General features: G+C 45.5%; 1 long non-coding RNA gene across 1 annotated transcript in view; it reads right to left on the minus strand.

Annotated features, from left to right (window-relative positions):
* Positions 1-291: 291 nt before the first annotated feature.
* Positions 292-24797, minus strand: part of LOC146805676 (uncharacterized) — a 45137-nt gene continuing 20631 nt past the window's right edge. Inside the window, exons 3-4 of the long non-coding RNA XR_014967874.1 lie at positions 2698-2749; positions 292-1472 (exon numbers count right to left, since the gene is read on the minus strand). This is a non-coding gene — a long non-coding RNA (uncharacterized LOC146805676). The remainder of the gene's footprint in view (positions 1473-2697; positions 2750-24797) is intronic.

Consider the following 24797-nt stretch of genomic DNA (forward strand, 5'->3'; position numbering starts at 1 on the left):
CACGTTTGGACTACTGAAAAGCAGGTTCCGCTGCCTCCACAAGAGCGGAGGTGCACGCCAGTACACACCCATCAACTGCTGCAAGATCATTGCCACTTGTGCAATGCTGCACAACCTTGCCACGAAGAGAGGTACAGATGTGCAACTAACAGATTTTGAGGACAACGAGGATGAGTCAGGCCAGCCAGAGGGCAACGCAGCTAGAGTGCCAACTGCAATAGATGGGAGAGAGAGACGGGCAGAGATCACATGCAACTATTTCTGAGTAAGTAAGGGGACACAGCCAGTTGTGGTATGTCATGACGTAGTTTTAATGCGGCACTACGCCATGAACACAAGATCAAGCCAATCTGGCAACATAGCATATATACAAGGAGTAAGTCCAGGGTTACGTCACCCATTGGGAAGTGGCTACGCAGGGCTGCATCAATGTTTGCGCAGACGCGCTGCAGTGTGGGATGGCACGGCTTGAGCATCCTCACTACAGCCAACCCCAAGCCGCCTGCTGCTCCTGCGTGCTTCTGGGACAGGGGGTGTGATGCTGCTCCTGCTGCTGGTGTCGATGCTCTCCGCAGCATCCCCTGCAGCAGTTGTCGCCGCCTGACTTGTTAATAGCACCTCTAGTGCACTTGTCACCTGCACCATCCCCCGAGACACGTCGCTGCAGCAGTGTGTCAGGCCCTCCTGCATCGACACAGAGCGCCGGCAGAGTAGAGAAGTGGCAGTTGCCAGACGGTTGAGTGCCCTGGTGGTAGTGTCCCTCCTCTGCCGTTCCCGGCGCCGTGCATCTATGTCAGCATCTAATTTGCTGCACAACTGCTGGATTGACTGGGACATGTCCCGAATGCCCGCTGCCATTGCGCCGATGTTATTGTCCATGTTGACAAATGTAGATTTCATGAACCGCATATGCCTCTGGACTGACATGACTGCCTTTGTTTGCAGGCGCTGTTGTTTTAACATTTGGCCCTCGAGCCCCGAGAAGACACCATGGCTGTCAATGCTTGCTGGTGGACTCTGGACACGCGACCTGCGGCGCCCTCTTGCACCCGTCTGTGCTGCCTGTGAGGTGTAGGGCACAGTGGCATGGCTCCCATCCTGGGGCATAGTAATTTGCTCAGGGCCCCTGCTGTCGTCAGACGAGGTGTCTAAGGCTCGCAGCCTGGCGGCAGGACGCCTCCTCATTCTCACACCTGCAGGCGGTGATGTGGCCGGTGACTCAAACATGAGTGGCGATGCTGGCTCTGGGTGAGGTGATGCTGGCTCTGGGTGAGGTGATGCTGGCTCTGGGTGAGGTGATGCTGGCTCCGGTTGAGGTGATGCTGGCTCTGGTTGAGGCGAGGCTGCCTGTGTTGGTGGTGCGGCTGCCTGTGGCCCTGCTCCCTGGGCTGAACTTGTGCTGGCCAGAGGTGATCTGTGTGGCCGGTGTGCCCTCTCTCCTGCAGCATGCCCTGTCCTGCGTGATGTCACATCTGTGGACAGAAATGCAACATCGGCTCAGTGTCCCCGAAGGGCTGCATTGCAAGCATCACAATAAATCATGTCACACTCCAAATTGTCCTCTGCCTCCTTGTGCCTAATGTGTGTAACATGCCTTGTTGCCCTGTGCTATTTACTTCATGGTTGGGGTTTCCCTGACTACATCTCCCAGAATGCATTGCCTGTCTGCACTAACACATGGACTGGAGTGGGATACTCATTTCACAATGGGGGATGTGGGATAGGGGTAGGGGGGGCTACATTGCTGTGCATTCGTCTTACCTTGTTGGGTGGCGGCTCTGGCAGAGCTGTCAGCATCCCCAAGACCCACGACACTCTCATTCTCGATTGTGGCCCCCACCAGCTCCTCCAGTTCGGTGAGGGCAGGTGCCCTGTTGGTTCCACCTCCAGTCTGGCTGGCCTCCTTCTGGATTTCCCCCATCTTCCTCTTGGTTACAATCCTCAGGTCATACCAGCGCTTTTTGAGGACCTCTATGTCCCTGTGGGTCACTCCCACAGCATTGACCTGCGCCTGGATGGCCAGCCAAATATTGCGCTTTTCAGCCTCAGGCACTTGCAGGGACTGCCTCCCAAACAGCTTCTGGTGCTGCTTTACCACCTCCTCCACCAGCACCTGGAGTTCCTTGGGGCTGAATTTCAGCTTCCTCCTCCTTTCCCCTCCATCTCTCTGTGTCCTCTGGCTGGACATGATGTTTTTTGCTGCACAAACAGGCACTGGCTCCCTGCCTCTCCTCTGCACTCCAAGCCTCTCCAGGGTCTGTTAATTGTGTGCACCTGCCTGGGTGTGGCCACTTCCTGGTTGGGTGGGGTGTGGTTGCACAGGATTGGCTATTTCATAAAGTCATGTGATTTTTTTTCCAGATTCGGTAAATACCGATTCGGTATTTTCCGATTCGGTAAATACCACCGCGGTATTTACCGATTCGGTCAATACCACCTCGGTATTTACCGATTCGGTGAATTCCGATTCTTGATTACCGAATGTTACCGATTCGGTAATTGTTACCGAATTTTTACCTACATATAACTTACCGATTCTTAAATACCGATTCGGTACGGCTCGGTATTTAAGAATCGGTAATATTTATTTACCTACATGAGGCCCCAAGAGAGGAAAAAAACGACAAGGAGATATTATAACTTCCTTTTGGGTAACGCGCTGAAAGCGCTTTCATTATTTTTAAGGAAATAACTTACCTGATTGTATTCTTTGTTTTCTGGAGCAAGAGTTATTTGGTTATACAACGACCTATCAGAGAAACAAAAAATATAAATGGACATTTATTTATTTCATTTGATTTTGAGTACATCATTTACTAAGTCTGCATTCACTTATGTTACACTTATCTTTATATTGTTTGTATGAGAACTATTTAGTTTATAAGGCATGAAGAAAAGGTTTGCAAATCTTGAGAACAAATGTACTGTACCTGCAAGTTCCAAATAAAAGGGGATAATTTGAAGAATTACTGACTGCAGGGAAGTAACTAGTTGGTTTACCAGTAGGGAATTTTCATCTTGGCCAGGGGTTGGGAGTTGGGAGTATACTTGGTGACCAATCATTTTACTCCTGGGGAAACGCATACCAGGTGATATCCTGACACCCCCCAGGAGGTATCTGCAACACTTTTGTTTTTATTTTGACCTCTTGAGGTGGTTTCTCTGTGTTCCTTGGTGGGTCCCTGCAGTCAAAATCGAAGGTGGATGCCCACCAGACCTTTTGTGCATTGAAAAAAACACTGTGGCTGCAATTCCTTTCAATGTACAGAGATGCCTGCTGGGGGCCTGCTTATCACTAGATTTGACAAATGGCAGTCTGTCAGATGGCATAGGTAATGTCCTCTGCCACTCTGACAGATGGAATACCAACGATAAAACTCTCAATCCAGACCATAGTCTCTGCATACTTCACATACCAACATTTATGGCTCATATTCATACAGGTATCAGGTGTTGTTCCAGACAGCTCTCATCACTATGGGCAATTAGTGTATTTTTGTGATTTCAATTTCTGTCAAGGTATCAAGTAATAATTCTTTAATATCCATCTCAAATGCACGTATTGACCCTTCATTATTCATGCTTGCAAGGATCGCGTGTTTACTGTCAATAAAATAACAAATATGACACTGCCAAACTTGAATCCAAATTGACCTGTGAAGCATTTTCTATACCATCCTCTATATTAAAGTGCTTGAGATATTTTGTTATTCCAGTTGTTACAGGATTTGGACCAGAGAAACAAAACAATGAGGATGCTGGTAAATCACAAACAAACAACAAATGAAATAGGAAAGACGGTAACACTACTTCATGCCTTATTTGCTTCTAGCCATATTTTATCGATTTTATTGCTGATATGAATTCATGTAAGGGCAGCTATAACTTTCTAGTTATAGTTTAACTTGAGTTATTACGTATAATCTTCTAGTCTGTGTGTGATTCTCGTGGTTGTGTGTGATTCCTGCACTTGGCAAATTTTTTCGTGCATTGTTCTCCGATCATCTACAAAAACAGGATTGACTGAACCATCTCTATGGACTCAGACACCAACCTCATGGAACACCTCCACCTCCAAATACGAATGGACCACAATGCCACCCTTAAGGAAACCCTCACCTATCGCGCCCCGAGGGAAATTCTGCAACCACATCGTAGAATTCATCGCTCCCCTCTTCATCAGGTCAACCAACTACATCCTCATCGGGGACCTTAATTTATACCTGGAAGATATCACAGCCCTCAGCTTCACAACCCTCCTCGACAGCCTCGGCAACCTCAGACTCGCACAGCTCATCCAAGAACCAACCCACACAGCAGGCCACACAATCAACTCAACCCTATTTTCTCCGTCAACAACAGGATCACCACCACCCACATGACCCCACTCACATGGTCTGGTCACTACCTCATATATTTCAAGATACCTGCCCGCCAAGCCACCCCATCAGAAAAACCCAAAGCACCAGTCAGACACTGGGGCAAAATATCAGATGAAATCTGGGCCAAGACACAACAGAAACGCCGTCCCAACCCCACCGGGAACCTCAATGTCGACACTAAGCTCTTCAATTAATGGTTCACCGACTGTATCAACCACACCGCTCCCACAAGAAACAAGACCTATAAAAACAACAAATGACCAAGCTGGTTAACAAATTACCTCAGGACGTCCAAGTGCAACTGTAAACAACTTGAGAGAAAATGGAGACTAAACAAAAATATCACTACATGATCCACATACAAAATCACCCTCTACCACCAAAAACCTCGACACGCAGAAAAAAAGGCCCTAACTCTCAGAATCAAAGCCAACTGCAAAGAGCTCTTCACTATTGTCAAGGAGTATTCCTTGACAATGCCAGTGCCTATGACGATGCCAAAAACGGCATCATCCCATCCCAAGAACTTTGTAACAAGCTCTAAAACTTCTACGAATGCAAGAGTGCTAAGATCTACAACACATTCGACCCACAGTATACTCAGGCCTCGAAAAATCAACTCCCCCACTGGCAATAGGAGGTGAGATTTTATCAGATTGAGCTATTTTTAGCATTTACATGTCTGTGCTGGTGAGTTAACTTAAGCTGAAAGGAACAGGTGTTCTGTTCATTCAAAAAGTAAATGAGCAATAAAGACCCCTTTAAATCTTGTTTTTGTCTTGACACAAGGACAGAGGTCAAATGTCAGTTTTTCTTTACTAATTTTTGCTTAGCTGTTCCTGGAAATGGTGTTTAATTTTCTTTCTCTTATTTTGTCAAGTAAGTTATCTAACAATAATTGTGAAACAAAATTCTGTAAAATGTCAGTTTTTTTTCCAATACAACATTTAAACAGCTTGTAAATGAATAGTACAGGTATTTCAAAATATATCAGGAATTATGAACATACGTTTTTTTTTCCGTGTAATTCAGAAGTGTGATGCAAACAAAGATTTACATAGGAGCAAAACAAATCAGAACGCTTTACTTGTTGATGTGCAAATGACAAATATTTGCAGAAATTCGATTTCCAGACATTGTACCCTATATAGTTTTAAAACCACCAGTCAGTGGGAACTTCTGTGGTCATTTCAATGTAACTTCTTCTGATTGCAAATTACAATGTGTTGCTACGTTATGCCTTAGCAGAAACATTCCTGCTCCTGCGCTGATTATAATGCAGTTAATGAACTGAGGCAAGTCAGCAGTTATGTGTATCCTATATGTGGCTAGATTTGTATTACGTATGGAGCAAAAGTTTAGTCTATTAAATCAAACACAAGAGTTTTCTGAACAGCAGACATGATGAACTCGCTATTTGAAGGTGCTCTCATATATGATAAAGAAGAAAATGGTTTCTCAGTGAATTAAAATACTTGCCCAGGATTACATCATATGAAACCAGTTTATGGGTCAAGAGCATTATAATTAGGTCGAGTAGATTATTTAAGTCACTAGACCTGCATGTCTAGTAACACTTTTAGGATTTTATGAGGCCTGATACTGATACTGACTCCCCCAACCAATAGGACACCTCCTTCATCACCAAATAGCAGCTACGCAACTGGAAGCCCCTATCGTACAAAGAAACTACTACCCATGCTTCCACTTCATATACAACCTTGGAAGAGCCACTGTCTCCCTCGCACTTACCACTATCATCAACACCTCCATGACCACCGCCACCTTCCCGACTTGCTGGAAAAGTGCAAAAGTCAACACCCTATTGAAGACGCCGACAGTGGATCCCAACACCCTCAGCAGCTACTCCTGCCTTTGCAAGCACAATTCACTGAGAAAGCCATCAATACCCAACTCACAGACCACGCAGAACTCCATCAACTCCTAGAAAGCTCTCAATCAGGCTTTTGCACCAACCGTTGAGAAATGGCCGCACTCATTCTCCTCAAACTCTCCGCCTACAGTCTCCCACACGTCGCTCATTAGAAAGCTTTAGCATTTGGGTACCTGCGGACCGGCCCTCAAGTGGCTATCCTACTGCCTCATGGACAGAACTCAATGAGTTAGATTTCCCCCTACACATTAGAACCCAAGAAACTCATCTGCAGAGTCCCTCAAGTATTGTCGCTCAGCCCAACACTCTTGAACGTCTATATGACTCCCCTCACAGACATCGCCAGATCCCACAGCATCAACATAGTATGCTACCCTGATGACACATTGCTCATTCTCTATCCTACTGACTCAACCAGCAAACTTTGACAACTGCATGAGGAATGTTGATGCTTGACGGAAAAACAGCTGCCTCCAGCTCCACAAAAACAAAACCGAAGTCCTTATCTTCAACAACAAGCACTCTCCCTGAGATGCCTTTTGGTGCCCTCTGAACCTGGCCCCCACCCAACCCTGCGGACTATGCTGATAACCTTGGGATCATCCTGGACACCAACCTCTCCATGAGCAGACAGATCAATGCTGTCTCCTCATCATGCTTTCACATGCTGCACAAGAATTTCAAGTGGATCCTACTGAACACCGGATGAATGGTCACTCAGGCTCTTATCACAAATAGACTTGATTACAGAAACACCCTCTATATTGGAATTCCTGCCCATGTCTCATGCCAACTTCACACCACCCAGAATGCCGCTGCCAGACTCATCCTGAATATTCTGTGAAATAACTACATTTCTTTACACCTCAACAATCTTCAATGGCTTCCAGTCCAGGAAAGATGTAAGTTCAAGCTACTCATTCATGCCAGCAAAGCTCTTTACAACACTAGTCCAGCTCACATCAACCACCATCTCAACTTCCACCAATGCACCAGACACCTTCGATCTGCGTCCCAGACAAGGGCACACCTCCCTCGCATCAAGAAGACCAGAAGCGGTGGACACTCCTTCTCATACCTGGCAGTCAAGACCTAGAACGACCACCTGAAAAACCTCAGAACCGCTCCCTCCCTCATAGACTTTCAAAAAAACCTCAAGACATTGCTTTTCCAGACAAAACAGGCACATTTTCCTCCTCCCCCTTCAGACCTGCCCTACTGAGCATCTGGAAACCCTGAAGGGTGATTACCTGTGCTCTACAAATTCACATAAAAAGAAGTTCCTCTGTTAGTTTTTGCTTCACTTCTAAACCCATATTATTTGAAGTTCACCCTTTTTCATCTCTATGTGACATACCTAAACTTTCTCGTTCCATCATTTGGCCTTAATTTCTATGTTCATGCTGATGACACCCACACTATTTTGAAAGTCAAAGTTTACATATACTTCAGACACAGTGTCAACATTGCATTAATAAGCTTGCCACCTGGATGAATGGCAACTCCTTATGCCTTAACACCGACAAAACTGATGGTCTGAGTTTGGAAATATTGTCTTTTAGTCTTCTTGTTGGTCATCTGGCCACTTTGCCACATAGTCACTCCAAGTACTAGAGTGGGGGGTGCTACAGCACCCCCAAAATAATCATGCTGGAGTTCAGAAGGTGAATGAGTAATAAAGATGCCTTTAAACTTTGTTTTCATCTTGTCACATCTGCTATGTGTTCAATGACAGAGGTCAAATGTCTGGGTATGACTTCTGTCAAATTACTGCTTATTGGAGATTGGTGTTTTCTTTTTCTGATGGTAAAGTTAGAGCATTTTGTAAGCAAACTATGAGACAATCTTGCTGGGATACAGGGAGTGTGAAAGGAAAGGCTGTAGTCATTTTTGTTAACACACAACAAAATGTAAATACTTGTATAGGAACTGTTAAAATTATTCAAAATATATAAGAAGTTTGATGGAAACATGAATTTTAATACAATCAAAAGAAATCAAAGGCACTTTACTTGGTGAGGCATACATGGTTCTGCATATTACTATTTGTGTGAACTCCAGCTTTCTCAGTATAACAACATGTCTGTGTAAATGTAGTGGCCATTTCAATCGAAAATATGTTGTCTATATATGACTGTGCGTTACAACACCAAGATGTAGTAGTATAAGTGTGACTATGCTCCAAAAGTGCTTTACCAGCTATATACTCACCCTTACCACTCATCTGTGGAATGGATATAGCTCATGTTCTACACTTGCTCTTAGTGTGATACTTGAATTTTCCACAAAGCCTATACCTTTAGTGACGGGAGACTGATGGCAGTACCCCTGCTCTGAAAATAGTTCTAGCACCATTGCTTTGGCATGTTTCTTACTCCAATGTATTCAGCACTTTTGTAGTCCCTACCTCCATTATTTTCTGTGGAAGGGTGCTTCAGTGCCAGTGCTTTGCTAATGGTAATTCTAGACTTACTACAAAAGTGCACGTTTACTACAAAAGAGTGAGTTAATACTAGAGTGAGTTACTATTATGTTACTGAAACTGTGGGGCATATTTACAACGAGGCGATAAAAAAATTATCGCCGCTTTAGCGGCCGTTTTCGGCCAAAAAGCGGCGATAATTTTATCGCTATATTAGCAAGGCCACGCTAACGCGTGAAACCTTGCTTTAGCATGGGGATGTCTAACGCCCAGCTTTGCATCTCTAATGAGATGCAAAGTGGGCGTTCCTGACCTGACATGATAGGAGAAATGTCGCTAAGCGACATTTCTCCTATCATCAAGCCCCACGCTATGAAGCATAGCGTCAGGAAAAGTAGCGATAACACCTGTTATCGCTACTTTCCTAAGACCTGCTTCAGGACTGACTTAGCCATGATAACCTATGGAAGGTGGATATCATGGCTAAGTTTGTGAGTCCCTATCAACTAGCTAACGTGAGATTATCCCTGGGTTTCCAGCGATAATCTCACGTTAGCCAGTTAGCGCTAGGATTTTTATCGCTGATGAGATAAGCGTTGCTAATAGCACGCTATCTCAGCGATAAAAATCGGCGCTAGCCGGCGATAATTATCCGAGCGCTAAGTGCGCTCAGCGATAACTATCGCCGGTTGTTGTTGATATGCCCATAGTAAGCTATATTAAAAGTGGATATGTACTCAATTGTGTGAGTTACCTCTGTGAATCAGGCCCTCATTGTTGAGCCTTTTGCTCATGGTATGAGCCTGTCCATCCCTTATGCTCTTCTAATTCTATTTTGAGTAGCAATTCCTCGTTTAAATATCTTAGACGGGTGGCTGTGCTCTCTCTACAGTCATTCTCAAACTTGGAAAAACCTTCCTCTTTTTATTCTTTCAGAACCCCATTTGCTCGAATTTCTGCTGCTTCAAACTCAACTGTTTACACTCTGAATTTCTTGTTTTCCTGCTTTTGACTAATACCCAGGGTACATTAGGACATTTGCGTGGTTAATAAAATAGAAATCAGTGATCACAATATAGAAAGTCTCAATGCTCTAAAAAAAAATTTTACCAACTAAAGCATATTATTTTGCTGAACTAATGGCAGAAAAAATGCTCTGCACTTGCAAAAACCTGCCACCACTGTAGTGCTCGACTTTAACTTTTTAAACCAAATATCTATTGTTTAAAATATTTGAACCACCTTCAACCTCATTGCTTCATTTTTGACTACCGCATTGAATGCTTTGCTCGTTCAACTATCTTCCAGAGAGAAGCCCCCATGTAGCTCCACTCCACATTTTTTAAGCAAAAGGTGCTTCCTGAATTTACTGGAGACTTAACATTAACCAGGGCACATCGGGTTCCTGCTCACCCCCTACCTAATTCCAAGTTCCCTCACATTATTTTGACTACCTTTGCTGATTACCACCTATGGCTCAAGTAGTCGTAAATAACAAAAAATCTGAGACCTTCACACTTAGTCGAGGGACCCATCAGGGGTGCCCCCTCTCTCCCTTGCTATTCGCTTTGGCCCTCGAACCCCTTGCAGCATGGATCCGTACAGACGTGATGATCCGTGGAATGCGGTGGTCGGCGGACTGGGAAGGCCGTATTTCTTTATATGCGGACGACATCCTCCTATACCTCATGTCCCCCAAACGGTTCCTCATTGCGGTATTTGACATCCTAGCCATTTTTGGCAGATACTCTGGGTTTCGTATCAACTGGCAAAAATCGCTCCTATATGTCCTCTGTGGGGGCCCTCCTCTGCTACCTCGAAACTGCCCCATTCCGATAATCTCAGAAGGCTTCAAATACCTAGGCATATTCGCTTCTCTTGATCACTCACTCCGGTATGCCCGTAACCTTGTACCCCCACTGCAAAGACTCAAACGTGACATCACAAACTGGAAGTCACTCCCGCTCTCTCTATTGGGCAAGGCGGCACTTTTTAAAATGATGTCCCTACCCCGCTTCCTTTATGTCCTACAGAACTCGGCTGACCCTGTCCCAAACTCATACTTTAAAGAAATAGAAGGACTCCAGCGAGACCTTCTCTGGGGTGGGAGGCCACGTATTGCTTTGCAAAAACTCACGCTCAGCTGGTACGACGGCGGAATCGAATTGCCCGACATTAAAAAATACTACTGGGCAGCACATCTTATAGCAATAAATCAAGGCACCTACAGTCGGCCCGACGACCCGGGGTTCAATATGGACAGATGGCTTCTCCCAAACGGGACATACACCCGAGCAGTGGAATCCAAACCAGACAGATACCCACTTACTAGTCAGCCGCGGTTGGTAGTAGGAGTAACTGCAGGGTGGTGATGTGGGGAGGGGGAGGGGCAGGGTGGGGGGTAGTAAACTATGGATTACGGAGGTTTACAGGTAAGGTAACATATACATTAATAAAATGAATTTCGTTGCGTGCACAGCATCGCATTTGGGAATGCAGTGCACACAACGAAATTCGCGAATGCGATGCTGTGCACGCAACTAAATTTATTTTATTAATGTATATGTTACCTTACCTGTAAACCTCCGTAATCCATAGTTTACTACCCCCCACCCTGCCCCTCCCCCTCCCCACGTCACCGCCCTGCAGTTACTCCTACTACAGACCGCGGCTGTTACTTGTCCTACCAACCACGCAGTTAAAATCTGGCACTCAACAACTAAATCGCTAGGCTGGAACAATAGGTTGACTCTTGCCACACCTTTGTGGGACTCACAAAAACTAGGAGACCTGGGAAACTCTAAAGGCTTTGACAAATGGGATTTAATTGGCATTTCCCACATTAGGGACCTTTGGGATAAAGAGGGTGTGAAGCCCTTTGACACCCTCCAACGTCAGTATGCACTGGCAGATTCAGAGCGTTTTCGATACCTGCAAGTCCGACACGCATTGCAAACAGTGTTGCCCCGTAACTCCTCCCCACCAGATTTCACCCCACTGGAGGACAAGCTACTAGATGGCCATTTACCTGAAAAGCTATCTCCCTATCTTACCGAAAACTCATTAACAACATGGAAGACCCCCTGCTGTCACTATGAGAAAAATGGGCTGGAGATGGCATCGAATTAGATGACGAAAACTGGCAAACGGCGGTCTCTTCCCCCAAAACTGTTGCTATCCCGGCGCGTCTCTGCCTGGGGCAGCTAAAGATCCTGCACAAAATTTACATAACAGGTCCCCAATTGGCACACATGGGTGGTCCGGCGGATGGGTCTTGTAGGAGGGAATGCACCCAAATGGGCACGCTCATGCATATAATATGGCACTGCGAACCAATGCAGGACTATTGGCGTAAGATACACGAAGTAATGAGCGAAACAATGGGGGTTGAAATCAAGCCAGAAGCTCCTAGATGCCTCCTCAACATTTGGGAACCCACTGACCTCAACACACACACTACACAATGGGTCACACTTGGCTGCATGGTCGCCAAGAAGAATATCGCTCAGCTCTGGGGAGCGTCACATGCGCCCACGATCACCGACTGGGAAAAAGACCTTGATTGGTGTATGCTGAGGGAAAAGACATTGTACATGGCCCGGGGCTGCCCCCGAAAATAGTTCAAGATATGGGCCCCTTGGAATGAATACCGTGGCAATATATGCACTCCCCCCGTAATTTTGACTGTGATGATCCCACCTCCCAGTGATTTCCAAGGCATTATCCTACCATACCTGTATGTCTATTTGATTTCATTGTAATCCCTCCTATTGACGTTTGGGGAATTGTACCTATATGTCGAGTCTGTTTATTAAAAAGATTTATAAAAAAAAAACTTTGCTGATTACCACATGAAAGAGAACATTCTGACTAAGGCAATTCAGCAGAGACAGTTTTCTATTAATGAGGGGACTAAGTGTTGGATTTTCGCAGATATGTCTGTGGTGGCTGCACGCAGGCATAAATAGTTTGTGAAACTTCCGTATCTCGTTAAAGCCCCAGGATCGCAGGCTTCTATTGCGCAGCAATCAAAGCTTAGGGTGCTGGTAAGAGGGAAGTTCCATATGTTCTCATGCATAGAGGAAGCCCAGGAATTATTGAAAGAGATTTCTACCTCAAAATGAATTTGTGAGTATTTTTGATTCTTGATTTTAATTTTTAGGATTTTCACTGCTGTGTGGGGGGATAGGTCACCCAGGGTGCAAGTCCAGAGCACCCCATAGTATAGTAGGGGGAGAGATGTGGATTGCGGGTCTACCACATTTCTTGGGGGGAGGGGATTCATGGGGTTGGGGCTGGGGGGGTTCGAGAGTATGGCAGGAAAAAGAGCAGTCACAAACATGACTTAGATGATTGAATAGGAGTCTGATTCAAAATGTTCACTGGATATATTGGAAACATGAAAGTGTTGTATTATATCGGTGAATGTAAATGGTATGTTAAATAGACAGAAATACAGGGGGCTTATAAGATGGCTCGCCACTTTTATGCCTCATGTCCTCTTCATCCAAGAAACCCATCTTAAAACAAATTCACCAAGGCTTTTTATCCCTGAGGTGTTTTCGAAAGATTTTTTTGCTTCAGCCGGGGTGGTGATGAGAGGGGTAGCCATTTATTTCTGTAAAAGCATGGCCTGGGAATTTGTCCAAGTCAAGAGAGATCCCCAGGGAAGATGGATATGGATCATGGTGAGGATAAACAGGAGTATATTGAATTTTACCAACTATTATGGTCCAGTTATGGACGATCCCTCAGTATTGTCAACGTTACATGAACTCCTTAGCAGGGTCCCCGGCCAGATTGTTCTGGGAGGGGATTTTAACTATATCCAAGATTTAAGAAAAGACACCTCAAAAAAAACAAGGAACAGCTGAAACCAAAAACTAAAAAGGTCTTTTTGGCTTTAACACAAGATCTTCAGCTAATTGATTCACGGCGAAAAGTTAATCGAGGCACTCGCGATTACACCTGTTTCTCTCGCCAATTTCAGACAGCTTCACGAATAGATTTTCTTTTAACATCTCGTTCCCTGGACCTCGCAGAAGCAGAGATCGGGGTGAATGCATTCTCGGACCACTCTTATGTCAGATTGGAATTCGAAATTGAGGATGGGAGTAGGAGGAGATCCAGGTGGCAGATGGACGGCCTCCTTCTCCAGGATCTTCAATGGGTAGAAGGATTTAGAGAGTGGATACTCGATTTTTTCAAAAGAAACGCGGGGTCGGCTGAACCATTCTCAGTATGGGGTGGATTCAAGGCGGCTGTTCACGGACAAATGATTGCCTTTTCGGCAGCACAAGCAAAATATCGACGCATGAAAATAGCGGAATTACAGCAAGCTGTCGAAAATGCCTCAAGTCTGAGAAATTCCCCCTTACGGGGTCAGTGGGAAAAAGCTAAGAAGGCGCTAAGGGATTATTTTATTGTAGAGGAAATCAGTAGTTCACGGACCTATCAACAACGTGTTTATGAGGAAAGCCAGATGTTGGTAAACTTTTAGCGATGTCTACCAAGACACGACAAGATGCTGCCCTAAATATGGAGGTAATAGATCCCAAGACCAGATTAGTAATGACTGGTAGGGAAGGAATTGCACGTGTTTTTGCGGAACATTACCAGCAGCTTTATACCACTAAATATATGGTTAGTCAGGAAGCGATACATTAATATTTTGCAGGGGTGGAACTCCCGAGGCTATCCAATAGTTTGGTGGATCAGGTGCAACGTGATATATCATCAGCAGAGATTTTGGCAGTCATAAAGTCTAATGCTGGAGAGAAAGCTTGCTGTGAAGACGGACTGCCTATTGAATTTTACAAAGTATTCGCTAATGAGTTGATCCCCTTTTTGATGAAGCTTCTTAATTATGTAAAAGTCGGAGGTTCAGTCCCCTCTGAGTTCAAAAGGGCGATTGTTGTTAGTTTTGTAAAGAAGGCTAAGAACCCCAAAGATGTTAATTCATACAGACCAATCAGTCTTTTAAATTTTGATGAAGATATGGGCGCAGCAATTTACCCCACTAGCCCAGGAAGTGATTCATGGTGACCAGTCGGGGTTTGTTGCTGGGAGGGCGATGTCTTCCAACACTGGGTTTTTGAGTCAAGCGCTAGAATATTTTAGTATCAACAAGACGCTTTCTTGCATTATGATGGTTGACGCTGAAAAAGCATTCAACCTGGTTAATTGGGATGCCCTATTCTAGGTCTGGGTAGGGTTGGTGTTACTTCTCAGGTCATAACTATGCTCAGGAACATCTATTAGGGGGCTCAGGCTCAGCTGGTGATTAACACAAGAAAAGTAGGGTCTGTAGACATAAATCGAGGGACCAGACAAAGGTGCCCGCTATCGGCCTTATTATTTATGTTTTTTATAGAACCCTTGGCCATGAAAATTCGGAGTAATACAGATATCCATGCCCCGATTCAGGGCATGGAAGCAAAAGACACAAAATTGATGGACGGAATGCAGAGCAAATCAAAACATTCACCCCCAGTCAAGAAAACTGGGTTAAATCAATCATTCTTTTGCCCACCATGCCACCCCAGTTTAGACCTGGCCATATGAAATCAGTCTTGACCCTGTGCCTCAAGGGAACAGTCCAGCCCGAACTGCCAAGCCAGGTCCTCCCTGGACCGGAACCAAGCATCCTAGGACCGGTTTAGGGGTTTCACCCCTCTTCAGCCAGGATAGCTTGATTCCAGTGGCACAGTGAGCCCAGGACCCACGTCTGGGCATACCTGGCATACTCAGGGTGAGAAAGCAAAAGACACACAATTAATGGACGGAATGCAGAACAAATCAACACATTCACCCCCAGTCAAGAGATCTGGGTTAAATCCATCATTCTTTTGCTCACCATGCCACCCCAGTTTAGACCTGGCCGTATGCAAATCAGTCTTGACCCTGTGCCTCATGGGAACAGTCCAGTCCGAACTGCCAAGCCAGGCCCTACCTGGACCGGAACCAAGCATCCTAGGACCCCCCCCCCCCCCCGGACCACCACAGAGGTAGCACAGACAAAGACAGCAGACCCCCAGGAAACGCACCAGCCTCACAGACCCAACACCTGACAATGTAATTGCCCACTACAGGCTCAAAAGGACAACAATCCTACACATCCTGACCATCATCGCCCAACAGGCCGACGGCACCAACACAGCAGACAATCAACATCCCACCCCACACAAAGCTGCTGGCTGTGCTGGACCTGTTGGCCCCTGGTATCCCCCAACCAACACCCGCCAGAGTCGGAGGAGTCTCACAGCCAGCCACATCCAAGTCCCTCACACCTGTCCTGGACATCACCATCAGCCTGGTACCCCAGTCCCCATACGTCCAACACAATGTGCAGGATCCGCTGGAGACCAAGCAAGGACCATACGCCATAGCTGGATGCACGCAGATGTTGGTGGCAATCCACAGCACACATGTCCTACCTGTGACCCCTGGTGACATAGCACACAATCACCGCAACAGAAAGCACACGTCTCACATCAATGTGCAGGCAATACCTGAACACTGTGGAACCTCCACCAATGTTGCCTCCAAATACCCAGCCAGTGTGCATGATTCCTTTATCCTCCAACAGTCCATCATCAACCAGGCACAGCCCCTTGGCAAGTTCCAAATGAACACCCCACTCACCTCAACTCCACAACCATGCATCTCACAACTCTGGCAATGCACACATCACAAAATCACAACCACAATGTAAAACAACATGCCCACCTATCAGACACGACAGAACAACTTACAATGGTAACCTGGGCAAGACGTGAACATGAGCTATCACAGCATGGGCACCTCAGCCCTACACTAGCTGAATGTGGGGAGAGGTGGCAACCAGGCATGTGTGAAGGATGCAGGAGAACTATGATTGGGAAAGTACACAATGCCAAGAGGGGTGGAGATGTGCTGGACAGATCGCAGTATGCAGAACACACCCATATCCATGGCGACATACACCTCTGGTGTATGGAGTGTAGGGGACAGTGGACGCAATCATGTTCGCGGAAATGTTGCCTGTTACGCCTCCCCCCGTAAGCGTGAGCAGAGTGGGATGGCCTGGCGTACGCCAGCCCAGCGTAAGGGTGTGAATAAAAAGCATGTAACCCTGGGCGTGGTCCTCTTCCGGAAAGCCTAACATCTCTGCCAGGGTGGCGCCTCTCACCCCGCCACAAGGCTGACGCTGTCCTCATGAGGGGAGTTGCCTGTGATCCTGTGCGCCTGCCGTACCCCGGCCCGCTGGACCCCGAACCCATCAGGCCCACCCCTGCGCAGCTAGGCCACACTGATCACCTGCCGACACCGGCGTGTGTCACGGAGGGCCCATCACGTGCCGGTGCAAGCTCCAAGCCTGAAGCCTGTGACCTTGGCAGCCTCCTCAGACCATCACGGCCTCTACGACACAGGCCCGCTTTAGTCCTTTCTCGTTGACGTACTCTACTGCCGCCTCCGGCCTACACCACGGTCAAGTAGGTCACACATTTGGAACTGAGTCTTGATTACATTATAGCAGAGTACATATGTTCATTGCAGATATTATATCAGTGGACTCCCTTCGATGTGGTACCACCAACTCTGTGCATGGCATTCTTACGACATGTCTGTTATCCCCTGCTGACCACTGCCTTCGGCCTACACTACAGACAAGTAGGTCACACATTTGGAACTGAGTCTTGATCATACATTGTCCGTGTACGCAAAATAATGAAGATTCTACTTCACTGTACCTCCTTTGATCAGGTGGCAGCAACCATGTGCATAGCATCCCAACGACACGTGGCTATGGGCCCACGCGGACTACTGCTCCCGGCCTACGCTGCGCTCGAGTAGCCCACAGAATTGGAACTGAACAACGATCACTCAAGGGCAGAGTAAGAATCATTGCACGCAAGGAGAGGAGTAAGAGGAAGATGCGGTTCAGGCAGGAGGAAAAAAAGGATCATCGTTACGGAGGTGATCAAACACTACAGAAAACTGCCCTGGTGTCACTAACTCTGTGCATCGCAAGACAACAACACGTGGCTGTGGGCCCTTGCTAACCGCTGCCCCCGGCCTACACTGCGGTCGAATAGGTCACACACAATTTTGAATTCAGCCTTGATTTATTTATGGCTGACTTGATTTCATTGTACAGGTCTCAACGCAGACTGCATCCCCTTTCAGCCACGGTGCCACTATGTCTATTCCCCGAGACCCATGGACACTTTCTGGTTGGACTTTGGTGGTGACTGATTCGATGGACTTGGGGTTGTCGTCGCCATCATGGCAGTGACACTGACTTTGTTGCAAAAACGATGCCATGCCATTCCACTCCTCCATTTGCTGCTTCCGGACAGTTTCCACCCTCTGCAGCATGCCCTGGAGAATGTGGAAATGTGGATTTCCCTGATCAGTTATGTCCCCTATCTTGGACCCCAACGGTTCTATATGGTTCTATATGCATGTTACAAGTACATGTATGTTTCCTCCAGTTCCAGTTTCGAAGACGCAAACACATGTGCGTCCACCGTTAACATGTCCTCTGTCAGATCCGCCATGAATGGGCTGGATATTCGATTCCTAAGTATGAAAGGCCACCGACTTTATATGGCTAAGTTACTCCATTTTTACAGTTCAGGCAAGTAGGCCCGATTCTGTCCTCAAAGCCTTTCCCTGCTCTCTGCCTCTGACAGCTTCAGCTTGAGCTTGCATCTGTGACCATGAACTTTGTCTCATTCTCTGCGCGGCCCACGAAGCCTGACATCAGCCTATTCTCTGCCAAGAGCTGTATTTCACCTTCGAATTATCTGCTTCCCCCTCAGCCGATGCATTCCTGCCTAGTAGCTTAAGTAAACATTCCTCCAGTTACCAAGCAAAAGGCCCGGTTTCTCTGCCCTCATGCAAGTAATTCATAGCCCTGTCATCATGGAATATTCCCATCCCCTCGCATTCAGTGTAGACACTTAGACGCTTGTACACACACACACAGTCAGTATAGAATAGATTCTGTCCGAGAGCCCTTCCCTTGTGGATAACATAGTTCTTTAAACATAGGATATTAGATATGATTTGGGATTAGGTTGACATAACCCCAGACTTTTGTCTCCACATGTAGAGCTAAATGTCAAGTCCCCTTCACCCCCTAGTTGCACGTCAATTACACGTCATGCTGCTGAGCGCGCATCTCTGCCAAGTATTTCTGCTGACATTGCGAAATCATCTCCAGGTATCCACCCACACATGACAATTTACCCCTTATCATCAAGTGGACGCCCACATGGACGCCCACCTTCACGCCTACTTACACGCCCACATGCTCTTATCTCATTCTCTCTTGCTCTCTTGCTTACGTACAATTGAGAAATGTATATATACTGTACTCTGTGAATAATGTTTTGAGAATATTGAGAATACTTTTCAGCCCCGTCCAGATCCTTTTTGGTGATGGAGATATTCTCCCTTTGACTCGAGTTATTGGAATAAAGCCCTTTATGAATCTGATACCACAGACTCAGCCTCTTGCTTTATGCATGATCCTATTGTTAATATTTAAAAGTCTGAGAGCGTGATATTTTATTTACCACAGAATGGCGCCCGAACAGTTTAATCTCTTTCCCCACACGCCGGAGATGAAGGTCCTGTTTTGCCCCCTTCCATAGCCGTGATGGACTTCAAGCGTGCACGTCGCGGGTTTTTCCCGCCAACTCCCTCAGGCCACCGAAGGGGACAGACTGCGACAAGGCATCCATACGAGGCGGTGAGGAACGCAGATTGTCTACCCAGAGCCCACCTGCGAGAGAGCTGCGTCTGAGGTATACAGAGGCCCACCAGGTTTTCAAAGTCCCGATGTCCAGAGGGTCCGATGTCCGCAGTCGTCGAGTCCAGTCCATTCTCTGAGGCCTTCCGTTTCAAGGAGCTACTCGGTGAGTACCAGCGCCGGGGAGGCGTGTTGACGCGCACATAGGTTGTGCCGGTCAAGACGGATTTGGGTACACAAATCCGGTCTGCACTGTTTAGCAGTGTATATGTACTGTTTAGCAGTATATCAAGTATTCCGAAGTATTCAGTTATTGTCAAGAATTCAGCGTGGTGATTAGTTAGGCAGACTGTCATCATTGTCGGTCGTTGTTAAAATGTTTAATGTTTAATGTTTAAAGTGTTCAAATATTGTGGTATGAATGATTGTTCATTGTTCACTGTTCATTATTGTGTTTTTTTCGTATTAAGTGAGTTCAAGAGTAAGTATCAGATCAGTTGTCAATATGCCGCTCTTCTCGAAGTTAAGACAGATTACTACCAGAAAAGGGGTGCTTGAAGAAGCAGTTCCTATTCCTCCTAGGGACACTACAGGACATTTTATTTTTCACAAGCATGGCTTAGACGCCATATTATTCCTTGATCTATGGGTGGACTACACCAAAGAGTTACCAGAAAGTCAGAGATGGCCCGTAGCTGGGACCTGGGATGCCGAATGTATCATGAAAGTCGAAGAAGAGTTGTGGAAGAGGAAAGCTAGACAGTCACAGAAAGACGCTGTTGAATTATGGCGTAAAGAATAGCATAGACGCACAGAGTAAGCGCTCAGAAAAGAAGAGAAAAGTAGGGAGGATTCAGACAAAGCCCGAGAAAACGTGTTAGTTGAGGAAGGTATACGAGTAAAAGATGGACAACGAAACACTCTTATGAAAGAGAAAATGTAGACCAGCTTGGAAGGATGCCATTGAGTTTTTGGCGCAAGGCGTCACATAGAAGGTCAGAGTAAGTGTTTCACGAAGCAGAGAGGAGTGGACTGGAGTCTGGAAAAGCCAAGGATGAGATGTTACAGGAGGAATTTGAGCTGGTAAAATGAGCGCAGGCTGACAGAAAAAGAAATACTGACGTTGCTGGTATTTATCCCGTCCTTTCAGAGGACCTAGCAAGAGTGGCCCCAGTAAAAAGACCAGTTATAATACATATATTAATTACATAGTAGCCCAAAGGTTCTTGAGCCCCCCACCAAATGAACAGCGCATAGCTGGTGTTTACATGGTCCAACATTTGACTACGTTGTCAATAGGAAATTGAGAGGGGTGCAGCTAGAGAAGGAGCAACTCCTGTGATTTGATGACACCCCTAATGTACAAAGTGTTAACGAAAAATAATTAGTGAAAAGTTTAGCTTGGAAAAAGATTTGTGTGTATTTCGAATTTACAAATTGTTCATGAATACAGGTTTGTGTTCTTGGTGGTCCAGTGAGCCAATGTGCTGGGTCAAGTCGGTAAGATTATGACCCCCTGAGTGCAAATTGTATGTAAAAATAATTTTTCAATTGAGCGAATTATTGCAGTTTTTATGGAATTGAGTAGTCTTTTTGTCTTTGACAGCTTCAGAGTGAGGAGAAGGTGGGGGCCGTGTAGAGCAGAATGTGATACAGAAATCGGAGACAGATTCTGACCTTGTAGCCAGTGTAGGTGGGGGCCGATGAGAGGAGCAGAACAGGGCACTGCTTAGAAGGCTTCTCTGACATCGCATCTGTGTAATGCCTGCAGCTGGAGAGCCTTGGGGCCAGGAGTAGGAAAAACAAAAAAAAGATGGCTGGCAGCCCAGGCTCAGGCCGCGCTGAGGGGCTATTTTTAACTTCTCTGATAAGACAGGGCAGCTGAGAAATGTAAGTCGAGAAAGATTCCCTTGTTCTATTCTGTGCAAAACAAGTGCCCCGAGGAAATGTCTATGGAGAAGATTTGTTTTATTTTTTAGCAATTGTTATATTGCTTCTGGTCAGAAAGTAAAATGTTGCTCTTGTTTGGAATTTTAAGGGCTATGTGCCTATATAAAAACGATTTTCAAATTCAGACATTTTTGAATTGTGGCCACAAGCTGCCACCAGTTGCATTGGATAAATGATCCAGTGGTTACGGGTCTGTGAGGAAAGATGTGGGATGCATCTTCGACTAGGACATGAGGGTACATTGTGTACAAAGAAGCATAGCACATTTTTATAAAAAAAAAAAAAAAAAAAAAAAAAAAAAAAAGAGACAGGTTCGTGTGTTCGTCATTTTTTGATTATTGTTGCTGATCCTGTGTGTCAGACTTGACGCGGTCATCATTGGGATGACCCACTGCCAGATGGGGTTGTATAGGGCAGGTAAATAAGTTATTGATTATAAGCCTGACAAATTAAGCAGGCCAGAATGTTCGCATCTGAGCTGTAGGTACTGTAATTACGCATCGCTGCTCATTTATATATGTTAGTGTAATTATCTATGCTTTCTGTGCCCGGTATACTGATGGCTTGGCACAATTACTAAATTTCACAGACATGATATTACCATTATCATGCTGTCAAAATAGCAGACAACACGTTATCAGTGTATGTCTAATTGGTGTTGGAGATGAATGAAACAAAAGAAAAAGGCTATGCAAGACTAAAATATTTTTCACATAACTGCCTTTCTCTTATAGACAGGCAGCCTCGGTCATATGTTTCCAGATTGGACATTAAGGAACAATTATGATCTGTGCACTCGCATTTCAACTCTTGAAAGGCCTGTTTTAAATAAGGACTGCCACCACAGAGTGACAAATAAGGCTCGGTATTTAGGGTAATGAGAAAATATCTGACAGGATTTCCTTTTTAAAGTTTGCTTTAGTAAGCTCATTCTTGTGAGTGGTGGCCCCAAAAGTTGACTTGTTTTTGAATTAGGCTATTTATTGTATAGGTGGAAATTATTGCACATTGACTGATTTCTTTAGCAGATAAATTATTAATTATCAACATTAACAACTGTTCTTAAACTTGGTTTTCCGAATATTTAGGTAATTTAGCATTCCTATTAGGGCCTCCTAGCATTAATATTGACTTCAGGTTGGTGTAGGTTCATGTAATAGGGACATTTGCATATGAGATGTCATTTGGCCAGCTTATGAGCTAACACAATGAGGTTTGTACATTAATTTGAAGGATTTCTCGCCGTTTCACATACGCTGTGTATCTCCTATAATTTTGCTTACGCCCAGTAGCTACACACAGGGAATAATAGTGTTGACAAGACACAGGGTTTGATAGTGTTTGACACCAGTGAAATCTGTTTCAGATTTCCTCCTGTCAAAAAGGGGGGGGAAGGAGGAGAATATTGGCTTTCTGCTGGCCCCTGAGGAGGTTCGCTTCTCGCTAGCCCCTTAAGAAATTAAGCCCCTTAGAAATTAGCCCCTTTAGAAATTAAGCCAAGGAAATAGGTATGGTGTTTTCCCCTTTTCCTCATGTTTTATTGTGATCTTTCAGGGGAATTAGTCCAAGCCCCTAATACAGCTTCTACTAAAGTCCTCCCTTGGACACAAGAACACACTGTGGCATTTGAAGAATTAAAGAGAGCTTTATGTCAAGCACCAGTTTTAGCAAACCCTGATTACAACAAATCGTTTATGTTTTTGTGACAGAGCGGGATGGAACAGCACTATCTGTCCTAACACAAGATCATGCAGGAAAACACGAGCCCTGTGCTTATCTTTCTAGTACATTAGACCCAGTAGCACAGGCTTTGCCTGCGTGCCTAAAATCAGTTGCAGCAACGGCCTTAGCCATAAGACAAAGTGACTCGATAGTGCTGGGCCACCCTCTGACAGTACAAGTACCACACGCAGTAGAGGTTCTCTTGAACCGGACACAAACACAACACCTGACTGTAGCTAGACTGACAGATTATGAGCTGACGTTATTTCAACCACACATAGAGATCAGACGATGCAACATACTGAATCCCGCTACCCTTTTGCCCTCCAGTACAGAAAGCGTTTCACCACACAACTGTGTTGAAGTAATACATACCGTGACTAAACCAAGACAAGACTTGACAGATGTTGCACTCCCAGACCCCGACCTAACACTATATGTTGACGGCTCGTGCATGAGGACAGGGGCGGGAGAATTAGTGGCAGCATATGCAGTGACTGCTGATACTGTAATAATAGAGACTAAAAGAATAGACATATTGTCAGCACAAGCAGCAGAGCTCATCGCCCTGACACAAGCGTGCATAAGAGCTAAGCACCTGAGAGTAAACATTTACACCGATTTTCTGGCGAGAAAGAGGTTTCTTGACCTCTCATGGGGCCAAGATACAGCATGGCCCCCTTGTTCAAGCCCTACTGGAAGCAATACATTTACCAACAGCCATAGCTATCCTAAAATGTAAAGCACATACTAGAGCCACAGATACCATTTCCCAAGGCAATGATCTGGCAGACCGAACTGCTAAACAGACAGCTCAGACCCCACTAGACATGACAAAATCACAGATACTATCACTGTCCAAAGCCATGACAGTTAGGGATCCTTCCAGGGATGTACAAGACATTCAGACACATGCTACTGTAGACGAATTAAAGAAATGATCGGAACAAGGAGGGGTACTGACTGATCAAGGTTGGACGACAAAGGGCAAATCCACATGGTTTCTTCCTGATACCATGGTACAAGTGATTATAAATACCGCACATAGTCCTGCACACTTAGGAGAGAAAGCAATGATAGATAGCTTACAGAATATATGGTTCAACAAGCACCTGCGTGCAGCAGCGAAACAAAAGGTCAGAACATGTATGATCTGTTGCCAATTCAATGCAGGTAAAGGCATTCCGATGGAACAAGGTGGATTCCATCCACCTGACCACCCTTTTGAAGTGCTCCAAATGGATTATATCCAAATAAACAGATGTAGAGGTTACAAATATGTCCTGGTACTAATGAAGCAGGTGTCCCTTCTGTTAGGGTATACCTGGAAATTCCATTGTGTGCGACATCCTGAAGCAGCAGGCCTTGTAGAAAGACATAATCAGACATTAAAATTTTGCGCAGACAAAGGTATAGACTGGATGGTAGCCCTGCCGGTTGCCCTCTTTTACATGCGAATTGTAGCTCATTCTAGAACAGGCTTATCTCCCTATGAAGTGGTCTTTGGTAGACCACCAAAATATGTGGGCACTACAATGCCTAAAAGATTACTTATGTTGACAGTAACATGCTGACAGATTACCTGGCTTCCTTGATGTCTGCACTACTCTCTTGTTGTTCGCAGGTTGCTGCCGCCTTCCCTGACAACACCCAGGTCAAAGAATACTCCATCGCTCCTGGATGACA

This window comes from Triturus cristatus, chromosome 8 (genome assembly GCF_964204655.1).
Source record: "Triturus cristatus chromosome 8, aTriCri1.1, whole genome shotgun sequence".
Lineage (NCBI taxonomy): Eukaryota > Metazoa > Chordata > Amphibia > Caudata > Salamandridae > Triturus > Triturus cristatus.